Source organism: Pseudophryne corroboree, unplaced genomic scaffold (genome assembly GCF_028390025.1).
Source record: "Pseudophryne corroboree isolate aPseCor3 unplaced genomic scaffold, aPseCor3.hap2 scaffold_299, whole genome shotgun sequence".
Lineage (NCBI taxonomy): Eukaryota > Metazoa > Chordata > Amphibia > Anura > Myobatrachidae > Pseudophryne > Pseudophryne corroboree.
Genome location: NW_026969662.1, coordinates 206,939 through 219,136, shown reverse-complemented (window position 1 = coordinate 219,136; position 12,198 = coordinate 206,939). Strand labels below are relative to the sequence as shown.

Sequence of the window (12,198 nt, the reverse complement as noted above, 5' to 3'; positions counted from 1 at the left end):
TTGGGTGCTCACTTTGAGCTGAATGAGGACTGCTGGCACGGCACTCAGGCGACAGGTGGAATCTTGGTCATGCTCTGGTTTCTCTTCAGAACGAACAAATCTTTCGCCTTTTACTAAAGATTTCCATGGAGAGGAGCAAAACTGAGTTTTATCTCAATTTTTGCATGCCCCGTCTTATTGGGGTTTCTTTTATCAGTTTAAAGATAGAACGAGTGTGCTTTAATGTAAGCTCATTTGCGTAGAAATGACAGTAAATGTTTGTTTCTTTTCAAACAGAACTTTCTTGACTATACTAATTGCTTGAAAGATCTGGGAGCACATGGAAAAGAGTACAAACCATGTTTATAGCAAGGGGAAGCCTGGTGAGAAATCTGCTTTCTTTCTTTCAAATTGGGTGCTCACTTTGAGCTGAATGAGGACTGCTGGCATGGCACTCAGGCGACAGGTAGAATCTTGGTCATGCTGTGGTTTCTCTTCAGAACGAACAAATCTTTCGCCTTTTACTAAAGATTTCCGTGGAGAGGAGCAAAACTGAGTTTTATCTCAATTTTTGCATGCCCCATCTTATTGGGGTTTTATTTTATTGGTTTAAAGATAGAACGAGTGTGCTTTAATGTAAGCTCATTTGCATAGAAATGACAGTAAATGTTTGTTTCTTTTCAAACAGAACTTTCTTGACCACACTAATTGTTTGAAAGATCTGGGAGCACATGGAAAAGAGTACAAACCATGTTTATAGCAAGGGGAAGCCTGGTGAGAAATCTGCTTTCTTTCATTCAAATTGGGTGCTCACTTTGAGCTGAATGAGAACTGCTGGCATGGCACTCAGGCGACAGGTGGAATCTTGGTCATGCTCTGGTTTCTCTTCAGAACTAACAAATATTTCGCCTTTTATTAAAGATTTCCGTGGAGAGGAGCAAAACTGAGTTTTATCTCAATTTTTGCATGCCCCATATTATTGGGGTTTCTTTTATCAGTTTAAAGACAGAACGAGTGTGCTTTCTTGTTAGCTTTAATGTAAGTTTATTTGCATAACAATGACAGTAAATGTTTGTTTCTTTTCAAACAGAACTTTCTTGACCATGCTACTTGCTTGAAAGATCTGGGAGCACATGGAAAACAGTACAAACCATGCAGTATCACAAGAGCCTTTATTTGATCTTTCATGAAGATAGAGCAGAATTGAGGACACGTCAACAATTTCTGCCGAAGGTGGTTCATCTTTCCACATGGTGCCTTTGGCCACTGACACCTTCGTTGAGTCAAAGTCTCTGGCTGTGGTCAGAACTTTGAAAATTTATGTCACCAGAACGGTTCAGATTAGGAAAACAGAGGCTCTGTTTGTCCTGTATGCTCCCAACATGATTGGGTGTCCTGCTTCCATGCAGACCATTATGCGCTGGATCTGTGGTAAGATTCAGCATGCTCATTCCACGGCAGGATTGCCGTTACTGAATTAGGTGAAGACCCATTCTACTAGAAAGGTGGGTTCATCCTGGGCAGCTGGTCGGGGAGTCTCGGCATTGCAACTTTGCCGAGCAGCTATTTAGTAAACACTTTTGCTAAGTTTTACAAGTTTGATACCTTGGCTGATGATAACCTCAAGTTGGGTCATTCGGTGCTGCAGAGTCGTACGCACTCTCCCACCCGTTCAAGAGCTTTGGTATAACCCCATGGTTCTTAATGTGACCCCAGCATCCTCTAGGTCGTATGAGAAAATAGGATTTTAATACCTACCGGTAAATCCTTTTCTCTTAGTACGTAGAGGATGCTGGGCACCCGTCCCAGTCCATACTGTGTCTGCAGTTATTACTTGTGGTTATACACATGTTGTGTTACGGTTCTGGTCAGCTTTTTGCTGCAATTGTTCATGCCGTTGGCTTGTGTTCTGTTGAATGCCACGTTCTGCGGCATGCTTAAGGTGTGAGCTGGTAAGATGCTCACCTTAGTTTAACAATAAATCCTTTCCTCGAAATGTCCGTCTCCCTGGGCACAGTTCCTATAACTGGAGTCTGGAGGAGGGGCATAGAGGGAGGAGCCAGTTCACACCCTTTGAAAGTCTTAAAGTGCCCATGTCTCTTGCGGATCCCGTCTATACCCCATGGTTCTTAATGTGACCCCAGCATCCTCTACGGACTAAGAGAAAAGGATGCCCTTGTGTACTATCCTGACTTCTCCTCCCGTCTGCTTACTTTGTGCCTTCCAACGCACAATGCGAACTACAGGTGGTGCTGCAGGGCCCACACCCTTTTACTTGCCTTACAGAGCAGCTCTGGAGCTGTTACAGTGCCCAGCTGCTGCAAGAAATCAGCATGAATGCTTCAGGGGATGGGGCATGGCCAACATGAGCCCCACACCAAAGGAGGGTGGGGGTGTTTAATGCGAACTAGGGGTCATCCAAGCACTGCAAAAGGCCGCCATGCCCTGCATGCCCCTTTTCTCTTTTTATATGCAGATGAGGGTTCCAGCCAACTTTGGCCCACTGCTTGGATGACATCACCGTATGCAAATCCGTCTGCTGCAGACCTTCCCCCAGGAATGCTTGTACTAGTTGTTGGATATGGTTTGATATTTGATGGTGCTTCAGTATTAGGCAGCCTTCCGCCCTCCCATGTTCATCTGAAAAGATGTGGTCTCCCTGCAGTTGTTGTCCCCAGACGAGAGTTCCCTTGTGCTTCCTCAGTTGAATTTCCTTAACTTGACGGGGGAGGGGCTGCCCGAGCTGCCACCCTCCCCAGCCCTATCCCAACTCATACTTATTTTACATATTAGATCTCTTGATCATGAAGATTGTTCTCACAGGGTGAGGTTCATCCATTATATTTTAAAATAGGAAGGTACAAATTACATATTTGAATTGCATCTATGTGCTGGATTCAAATGTCCCCCCCCCCCTTCCTTTCTCAATTGTGCCCGTCAGCAGCTATTCTAAGGTTGCTGCCAATGGGTGTGACACATTAATTTCTTCTGTGGGGTACACTGGACTCCACAAGGATTCACATTGGGGTGTAGAGTAGGATCTTGATCTGAGGCACCAAGCTTTTGACTGTTCCCAAGAAGCTCAGTGCATTCTCCTCTATAACCCCGCTTCCATGAACAGGGAGCTCAGTTTGTAGTTGGTGCCTTCAGTAGCAGGCCAATTAACAGGGGCCTGCCTCAGGCAGCCTATTCTTAGCTATTAATTTTGACAAGAAAAGAAGAACTTGTTTTATGAGAATCTACAAGGGCTGCAGCAGGCTAGGTCTAATAGACATCTTTACTGCAGCTTCATCACTCCCAGCGGCGCTGTATACTCCCGTGCCCTGGTTGCTGGGTCACTGCAGCGGAGGCTCCGGTTTCATCCTAAGGTCAGTCACACACACACCACCCTTCCGGATCACGAGGCCGCTGATGAAGGGGAGCGAGGCCGTAGGGGGTGGGCCGTGTGCGCACTGCGGTGGACACTGATTACTGGGCAGCCGCTCCACTAGCCACCAGGTACAGTTAAGGAGCACAGGTCTGGGGGTTTTTCTCCTATATTAACCCAATTTTGTACTGCCCGCAGCGCATTGTGATAGGTAATAGGGCCTGATTCAGGTTGGATTGCAATCGCAATAAGCGATCCAACTGCAAAAATTGCTAAGAGCATACGCATGTGCCTGCATTTTCTGCGGCACCCCGCAGAGAATGTGATCGCCTCTGCCTGTCAATCGGGGCGGGGAAGGGGGGGAGAGGTGGGTCAGCAACACTCCATTTCCAAGTCAGGGATGGAGCGGTGCGGGGGCAAGGCTTCAAAATGGGGTCTGCAACGGAGGAGACACAGGGGGCGTGGTCACAGCGGCTGTATGACATCACATTCAGCCGCTGTGATCACAAAAATGGTGGCGGCTTCCTGCGCGCACATACAGTCTGCACCAGCAGGAGCCTACACCATTTTTTATGATCACGCTGAACTGCAGTGCGACTGCAATTACAGCATGGTCAAGAAGGGAGGCGTCATGCTGGGTGGCCATGCCCTGTCACTGTGCAGGAGCCAGCACCGCTCACACACTAGTCCCCGGGTGCAGCCCCCAACCCCCGGGACACCCGGAGCAACAAAATGTAGATTCAGGCCACCAGGCCACGCCCCTACCTATGAAACCATGCCTCCTTTTTACCATTGCGCTGCTTATCTGCGCGCACTGCATTACAATCTCCCTCGCCACCTCTCTGGGTGTCACCAGTGATAGTGACACCTCTGCCATGCTTGTAGCAGCTGGTCCTAAGATCTACGCCTCAAACCCTGAGTGTTTGCCCTTGTGACTTGTTGATCATCATAGCGAAGCAGATGCTTACAGAAAACTGCAGGGGCTTAGATTGAAAATAAAAAAATTGATGGGTATAAGGTAGAGAGGAGTGGGTTCGGTTCTCCGAGAACCGAATTCCCCACGAACTCCACGTTGTTTACACTGGTCCGAGGCAGGCTCGGTTGTTCCCGCCTGACTCGGAAAACCTGAACAAGGGAAAATGTCATCATCCCGCTGTCGGATTCTCGCGAGATTCGGATTCCATATAAAGAGCTGCGCGTTGCTGCCATTTTTACTCGTGCATTGAAGAGAGAGCGGAGAGGACGTGGCTATGTTCTCTCAGTGGAAATCTCAATATCAGTGCTCAGTATCAGTGGTTACTTATTGCTGCTCAGTAATACTAGTAGTGTGTCTCTCCTGCTCAGTGTCAGTTCTCAGTAGTATCCTCATCAGTGCTCAGTATCACTGCTCATTGTCTTGTGCTGCATTGTGGTGCTCAGCATACTACAGTACATTACTAATAGTCCAGTGCTGCATCTTGCTGCTCAGTGTCAGTTCTAGTATCCTCATCAGTGCTCACTATCACTGCTCATTGCATTGTGGTGTTCTGTATACTACAATAACATAGTAATATAGTAACATAGTTTTTGAGGTTGAATAGAGGCAAATTGCCCATCGTGTTCAACCTGTTTTAAGTTGTGATGATTCTACATACTTGCTGAATAATGTTTTATGACTAGTTAGCTACTATAACTCATGTTACCCCCGGATTAACCATGTTGATATTTTAAGTATTATAACCTTGGATAGCTTTTTCATTCAGAAATGTATCCATTCCTTTTTTAAATCCAATTACAGAGTCCGCCATTACCACCTTCCCTGGCAGGGAATTCCACATCCTGATTGCCCTAACAGTGAAGAAACCTTTCCTCCATTGCGTTCTGAACTTTCCTCCAGTCGCAGCGAGTGACCACGTGTTCGTTTAATAAATAATTCCTCTGATAACTCTTTGTTATGTATCTTTACATATTTGAAGATATTAATAATATCTCCTCTTAGGCACCTCTTTTCTAGTGTATAAATATTCAGCCTAGTAAGTCTTTCCTTATAGTCCAGTACTTTTAGGCCTTTAATCAATTTAGTCTTCAGGATCTCTTACACTTCCATGAGCAGCAGAGTAGTGCAATGGAAGCATGCTGGGCCCATAACCCAGAGGTTGATTGATCGAAACTATCCTCTGCTATGTGCATTTTTTTTTGTTAATTAAAGTAATCAAAAACTGGGATTGATATTTTTGCTCTTTTATTTTTACTTAAAGTACAATAACTTTTACCATTTTAATTTGTTTTAATAGTATATTGACAGTATTGTTTTCTTTCAAAAATCCAATTAATTTTCTTTACCCGATTATTAAAATGGTAATTGACAAAACAAACTACATTGTCACCAGAAGAGCAATGCAAAATGTACAAGTGATATATTAAAATCATCTTTCCAGCTTGAATTTCAATGATGCATTGGGGCAACGATTTTGTGAGAAACATCTTCACCCTTAAATAAAGATTTTCTTAATTCCTTACCTGTGTGCTAATTAGATATCACCTTGTTTTCACATTAAACAGACTTCCACATGCGAAAGCAGCAAGGATGCAGTGGCGTTAATGTTTCCTGGTGTCAACCTGTATTATTTCAGTAGACATTGAAATGAGGATGCATCTTGCTGCCTTTCCAATGAAGCAAGTTTAATTTAGTAATAGGTGAAAAACCATCCCTACAAAGGTGTTAATCAGAGACTTGGCTTTGTGGACACTTTTCAGAGAACAAATTTGTTAGTATAAAAATAAAGCCAGAAAATGAAGAGCTGTTTAATCACTCAATTGGATTTTTCTGCCAGCATATTTCTTTTTCTCTGCAACCCACTGCTAAATTGTGCTTCCTAGCTGTTTTTATAAAATCACTGAATCAAATCTAAACATCAGAGAAGGCCAGGTACCCTACACCATAACAGTGGGTTTGAAATTTTGACTTGTCTACTTAAAGATCACCAAAATCTGATAACAAGGTCAATTAAGTCCCTGGGTGGGATTGAACCACCAACCTTTTGGTTAATAGCCTTACACACTAACTGATTGCGCCACAGAGACACCTTGCAAAAGTCAATACTGACAAAGGCTAATAATCATTCATCTAGAACGTTTCCTAGAAAAACTTTAAAAAGTCAATAATCAAGATACACATTGGTACTTTCCCATGATGAGTGAGTGCTTCAGGATTTCTTGCACTTACATGGGCTATTAACCAAAAGGTTGGAGGTTCAATCCCACCCAGGGATGTAATTGACCTTGTCATCAGATTTTGGTGATCTTTAAGTAGACAAGTCAAAATTTCAAACCCCCTCTTATGGTGTAGGGTACCTGGCCTTCTCTGACGTAATCAGAGTTAGATTTAATTAAGTGATTTTATAAAAAACAGCTAGGAAGCACAATATCTCTCTTTTGCAAAGAGCTAGGCATTGGAAAATTCAGGGCTATAACGTGTAGATGAAGCACTAACAGGAGGCTTTAAAATTTTCATTCTAATGTCTTTCGTTTGGGAGAAAAATGCAAAGGTACAATACAGCTTTTCCTTGCCGATATCTCTCTTTTGCAAAGAGATAGGCATTGGAAAATTCAGGGCTATACCGTGTAGATGAAGCACTAACAGGAGGCTTTTAAATTTTCATTCTAGTGTCCTTCGTTTGGGAGAAAAATGCAAAGGTACAATACAGCTTTTCCTTGCCGATATCTCTCTTTTGCAAAGAGATAGGCATTGGAAAATTCAGGGCTATAACGTGTAGATGAAGCACTAACAGGAGGCTTTAAAATTTTCATTCTAGTGTCTTTCGTTTGGGAGAAAAATGCAAAGGTACAATACAGCTTTTCCTTGCCAATATCTCTCTTTTGCAAAGAGCTAGGCATTGGAAAATTCAGGGCAATAACGTGTAGATGAAGCACTAACAGGAGGCTTTAAAATTTTCATTCTAGTGTCTTTCGTTTGGGAGAAAAATGCAAAAGTACAATGCAGCTTTTCCTTGCCGATATCTCTCTTTTGCAAAGAGATAGGCATTGGAAAATGCAGGGCTATAACGTGTAGATGAAGCACTAACAGGAGGCTTTAAAATTTTCATTCTAGTGTCTTTCGTTTGGGAGAAAAATGCAAAGGTACAATACAGCATTTCCTTGCCGATATCTCTCTTTTGCAAAGAGATAGGCATTGGAAAATTCAGGGCTATAACGTGTAGATGAAGCACTAACAGGAGGCTTTAAAATTTTCATTCTAGTGTCTTTCGTTTGGGAGAAAAATGCAAAGGTACAATACAGCTTTTCCTTGCCGATATCTCTCTTTTGCAAAGAGCTAGGCATTGGAAAATTCAGGGCTATACCGTGTAGATGAAGCACTAACAGGAGGCTTTTAAATTTTCATTCTAGTGTCTTTCGTTTGGGAGAAAAATGCAAAGGTACAATACAGCTTTTCCTTGCCAATATCTCTCTTTTGCAAAGAGCTAGGCATTGGAAAATTCAGGGCTATAACGTGTAGATGAAGCACTAACAGGAGGCTTTAAAATTTTCATTCTAGTGTCTTTCGTTTGGGAGAAAAATGCAAAAGTACAATGCAGCTTTTCCTTGCCGATATCTCTCTTTTGCAAAGAGATAGGCATTGGAAAATTCAGGGCTATAACGTGTAGATGAAGCACTAATAGGAGGCTTTAAAATTTTCATTCTAGTGTCTTTCGTTTGGGAGAAAAAAGCAAAGGTACAATACAGCTTTTCCTTGCCGATATCTCTCTTTTGCAAAGAGATAGGCATTGGAAAATTCAGGGCTATAACGTGTAGATGAAGCACTAATAGGAGGCTTTAAAATTTTCATTCTAGTGTCTTTCGTTTGGGAGAAAAATGCAAAGGTACAATACAGCTTTTCCTTGCCGATATCTCTCTTTTGCAAAGAGCTAGGCATTGGAAAATTCAGGGCTATAACGTGTAGATGAAGCACTAACAGTAGGCTTTAAAATTTTCATTCTAGTGTCTTTCGTTTGGGAGAAAAATGCAAAGGTACAATACAGCTTTTCCTTGCCAATATCTCTCTTTTGCAAAGAGCTAGGCATTGGAAAATTCGGGGCTATAACGTGTAGATGAAGCACTAACAGGAGGCTTTAAAATTTTCATTCTAGTGTCTTTCGTTTGGGAGAAAAATGCAAAAGTACAATGCAGCTTTTCCTTGCCGATATCTCTCTTTTGCAAAGAGATAGGCATTGGAAAATGCAGGGCTATAACGTGTAGATGAAGCACTAACAGGAGGCTTTAAAATTTTCATTCTAGTGTCTTTCGTTTGGGAGAAAAATGCAAAGGTACAATACAGCATTTCCTTGCCGATATCTCTCTTTTGCAAAGAGATAGGCATTGGAAAATTCAGGGCTATAACGTGTAGATGAAGCACTAACAGGAGGCTTTAAAATTTTCATTCTAGTGTCTTTCGTTTGGGAGAAAAATGCAAAGGTACAATACAGCTTTTCCTTGCCGATATCTCTCTTTTGCAAAGAGATAGGCATTGGAAAATTCAGGGCTATAACGTGTAGATGAAGCACTAACAGGAGGCTTTAACATTTTCATTCTAGTGTACTTCGTTTGGGAGAAAAATGCAAAGGTACAATACAGCTTTTCCTTGCCGATATCTCTCTTTTGCAAAGAGATAGGCATTGGAAAATTCAGGGCTATAACGTGTAGATGAAGCACTAATAGGAGGCTTTAAAATTTTCATTCTAGTGTCCTTCGTTTGGGAGAAAAATGCAAAGGTACAATACAGCTTTTCCTTGCCGATATCTCTCTTTTGCAAAGAGATAGGCATTGGAAAATTCAGGGCTATAACGTGTAGATGAAGCACTAACAGGAGGCTTTAAAATTTTCATTCTAGTGTCTTTCGTTTGGGAGAAAAATGCAAAGGTACAATACAGTTTTTCCTTGCCGATATCTCTCTTTTGCAAAGAGATAGGCATTGGAAAATTCAGGGCTATAACGTGTAGATGAAGCACTAACAGGAGGCTTTAAAATTTTCATTCTAGTGTCTTTCGTTTGGGAGAAAAATGCAAAGGTACAATACAGCTTTTCCTTGCCAATATCTCTCTTTTGCAAAGAGCTAGGCATTGGAAAATTCAGGGCAATAACGTGTAGATGAAGCACTAACAGGAGGCTTTAAAATTTTCATTCTAGTGTCTTTCGTTTGGGAGAAAAATGCAAAAGTACAATGCAGCTTTTCCTTGCCGATATCTCTCTTTTGCAAAGAGATAGGCATTGGAAAATTCAGGGCTATAACGTGTAGATGAAGCACTAACAGGAGGCTTTAAAATTTTCATTCTAGTGTCTTTCGTTTGGGAGAAAAATGCAAAGGTACAATACAGCTTTTCCTTGCCGATATCTCTCTTTTGCAAAGAGCTAGGCATTGGAAAATTCAGGGCTATAACGTGTAGATGAAGCACTAACAGTAGGCTTTAAAATTTTCATTCTAGTGTCTTTCGTTTGGGAGAAAAATGCAAAGGTACAATACAGCTTTTCCTTGCCGATATCTCTCTTTTGCAAAGAAATAGGCATTGGAAAATTCAGGGCTATAACGTGTAGATGAAGCACTAACAGGAGGCTTTAAAATTTTCATTCTAGTGTCCTTCGTTTGGGAGAAAAATGCAAAGGTACAATACAGCTTTTCCTTGCCGATATCTCTCTTTTGCAAAGAGATAGGCATTGGAAAATTCAGGGCTATATCGTGTAGATGAAGCACTAACAGGAGGCTTTAAAATTTTCATTCTAGTGTCTTTCGTTTGGGAGAAAAATGCAAAGGTACAATACAGCTTTTCCTTGCCAATATCTCTCTTTTGCAAAGAGCTAGGCATTGGAAAATTCAGGGCTATAACGTGTAGATGAAGCACTAACAGTAGACTTTAAAATTTTCATTCTAGTGTCTTTCGTTTGGGAGAAAAATGCAAAGGTACAATACAGCTTTTCCTTGCCAATATCTCTCTTTTGCAAAGAGCTAGGCATTGGAAAATTCAGGGCTATAACGTGTAGATGAAGCACTAACAGGAGGCTTTAAAATTTTCATTCTAGTGTCTTTCGTTTGGGAGAAAAATGCAAAGGTACAATACAGTTTTTCCTTGCCGATATCTCTCTTTTGCAAAGAGATAGGCATTGGAAAATTCAGGGCTATAACGTTTAGATGAAGCACTAACAGGAGGCTTTAAAATTTTCATTCTAGTGTCTTTCGTTTGGGAGAAAAATGCAAAGGTACAATACAGCTTTTCCTTGCCGATATCTCTCTTTTGCAAAGAGATAGGCATTTGAAAATTCAGGGCTATAACGTGTAGATGAAGCACTAACAGGAGGCTTTAAAATTTTCATTCTAGTGTCCTTCGTTTGGGAGAAAAATGCAAAGGTACATTACAGCTTTTCCTTGCCGATATCTCTCTTTTGCAAAGAGATAGGCATTGGAAAATTCAGGGCTATAACGTGTAGATGAAGCACTAACAGGAGGCTTTAAAATTTTCATTCTAATGTCTTTCGTTTGGGAGAAAAATGCAAAGGTACAATACAGCTTTTCCTTGCCAATATCTCTCTTTTGCAAAGAGCTAGGCATTGGAAAATTCAGGGCTATAACGTGTAGATGAAGCACTAACAGGAGGCGAACATCCCCAAAGGGGAGTTCCTAAGATTAAAGAGGAACTGTTCGGATGAGGCAACCTACCGACACAAAAGTGAGGAGGTAGCGGCCCGTCTCAAGGAACGAGGCTACAGCAATAGATCCATTAAAAAGGCACGGAACTCCCTTTTGAAAACAACTAGGAATTCCCTCATCTTCCAAGAAAAGAAAGTGAAGGATCAAGATGACCTGAGATTTGTGGGAGACTTCTGTCAGGAGTGGAGACAACTTAAAGAAGGTATACAAAAACACTGGCATGTTCTGTTGTCTGACTCAGACCTAGCAACTAGCCTGGGAGACAAGGTCTCAATGAGCTGGAGAAGGTCACCCAACCTAAAGGACTATTGGGTACAAAGTCATTACCAACGACTCCCTTCCGTCTCTCCTTCAGTAAGAGGCACATACCCTTGTGGGACCTGCAGGGCCTGTGACTATATGAAGCCAACACAAGAAATCACAGACAAATTTGGTAACCAACACAGGATCTCCGATTACTTCAACTGCAAAACAACCAATGTGGTGTATTGCCTACAGTGCCTGTGTGGCAAAAGATATGTGGGAATAACCACACGGATGTTTAAACAACGGATTTTGGAACATGCAGGAACAATCCGAAACGTGGATAGGGATATGCAGAACTTCCGACAAATAACCACGGTGGCCAGACATTTTCATCTCCACCATAATGACAACACCCATCGAATGCAAGCTTTTGGCCTGGAAAAGGTCAAACTTGGAATCAGAGGGGGCGATGTAATGCAGGAACTACTCAAAAAGGAGAGCCAGTGGACCTACCTATTGGGAAGTTTAGCTCCATCAGGTCTCAACGAACACATAAACTATACGGTGTTCCTATGATGATTATTTACATGTGATATTGAGACACGCCATTTAGATCTCGATGGCGCCAATGTATGCGCTCTCTCTCTTTCTCTCTTTCCCCTTTCTTAACTCAACCTTTCCTTAGGCTCCAACAAATTCGTGCTACCCCGGCCTGCAAGACCTATTTTCATTACATGCTGTGTATCAGGCCACTTTTCATTAGATGTATCAACATAATAATTGCAATAGCAAATTAAATCACCAGTATATTTCAACAATATACAACTATTACCCCAATTTTTAACCTACTCCCCCCTTGGTGTCCTCCTTGACTCACCGTCCTTTCCCTTTCCTCCCCACTTTTCACCAGTTCTATTATTATCATTATTTT

At 41.9% G+C, this 12,198-nt stretch overlaps 3 non-coding genes across 3 annotated transcripts; all 3 read left to right on the top strand.

The window, feature by feature from the left end:
- The first annotated feature begins 69 nt into the window (after positions 1 to 69).
- LOC135016502 (U5 spliceosomal RNA) lies at positions 70 to 185 on the top strand. Its single transcript, XR_010214586.1, has one exon. It is a non-coding gene; the product is annotated as a U5 spliceosomal RNA (small nuclear RNA).
- A 274-nt stretch (positions 186 to 459) lies between these two features.
- On the top strand, positions 460 to 575 carry LOC135016496 (U5 spliceosomal RNA). The gene has a single exon (XR_010214580.1). It is a non-coding gene; the product is annotated as a U5 spliceosomal RNA (small nuclear RNA).
- A 275-nt stretch (positions 576 to 850) lies between these two features.
- Positions 851 to 966, top strand: LOC135016510 (U5 spliceosomal RNA). The gene has a single exon (XR_010214595.1). It is a non-coding gene; the product is annotated as a U5 spliceosomal RNA (small nuclear RNA).
- Positions 967 to 12,198: the final 11,232 nt, after the last annotated feature.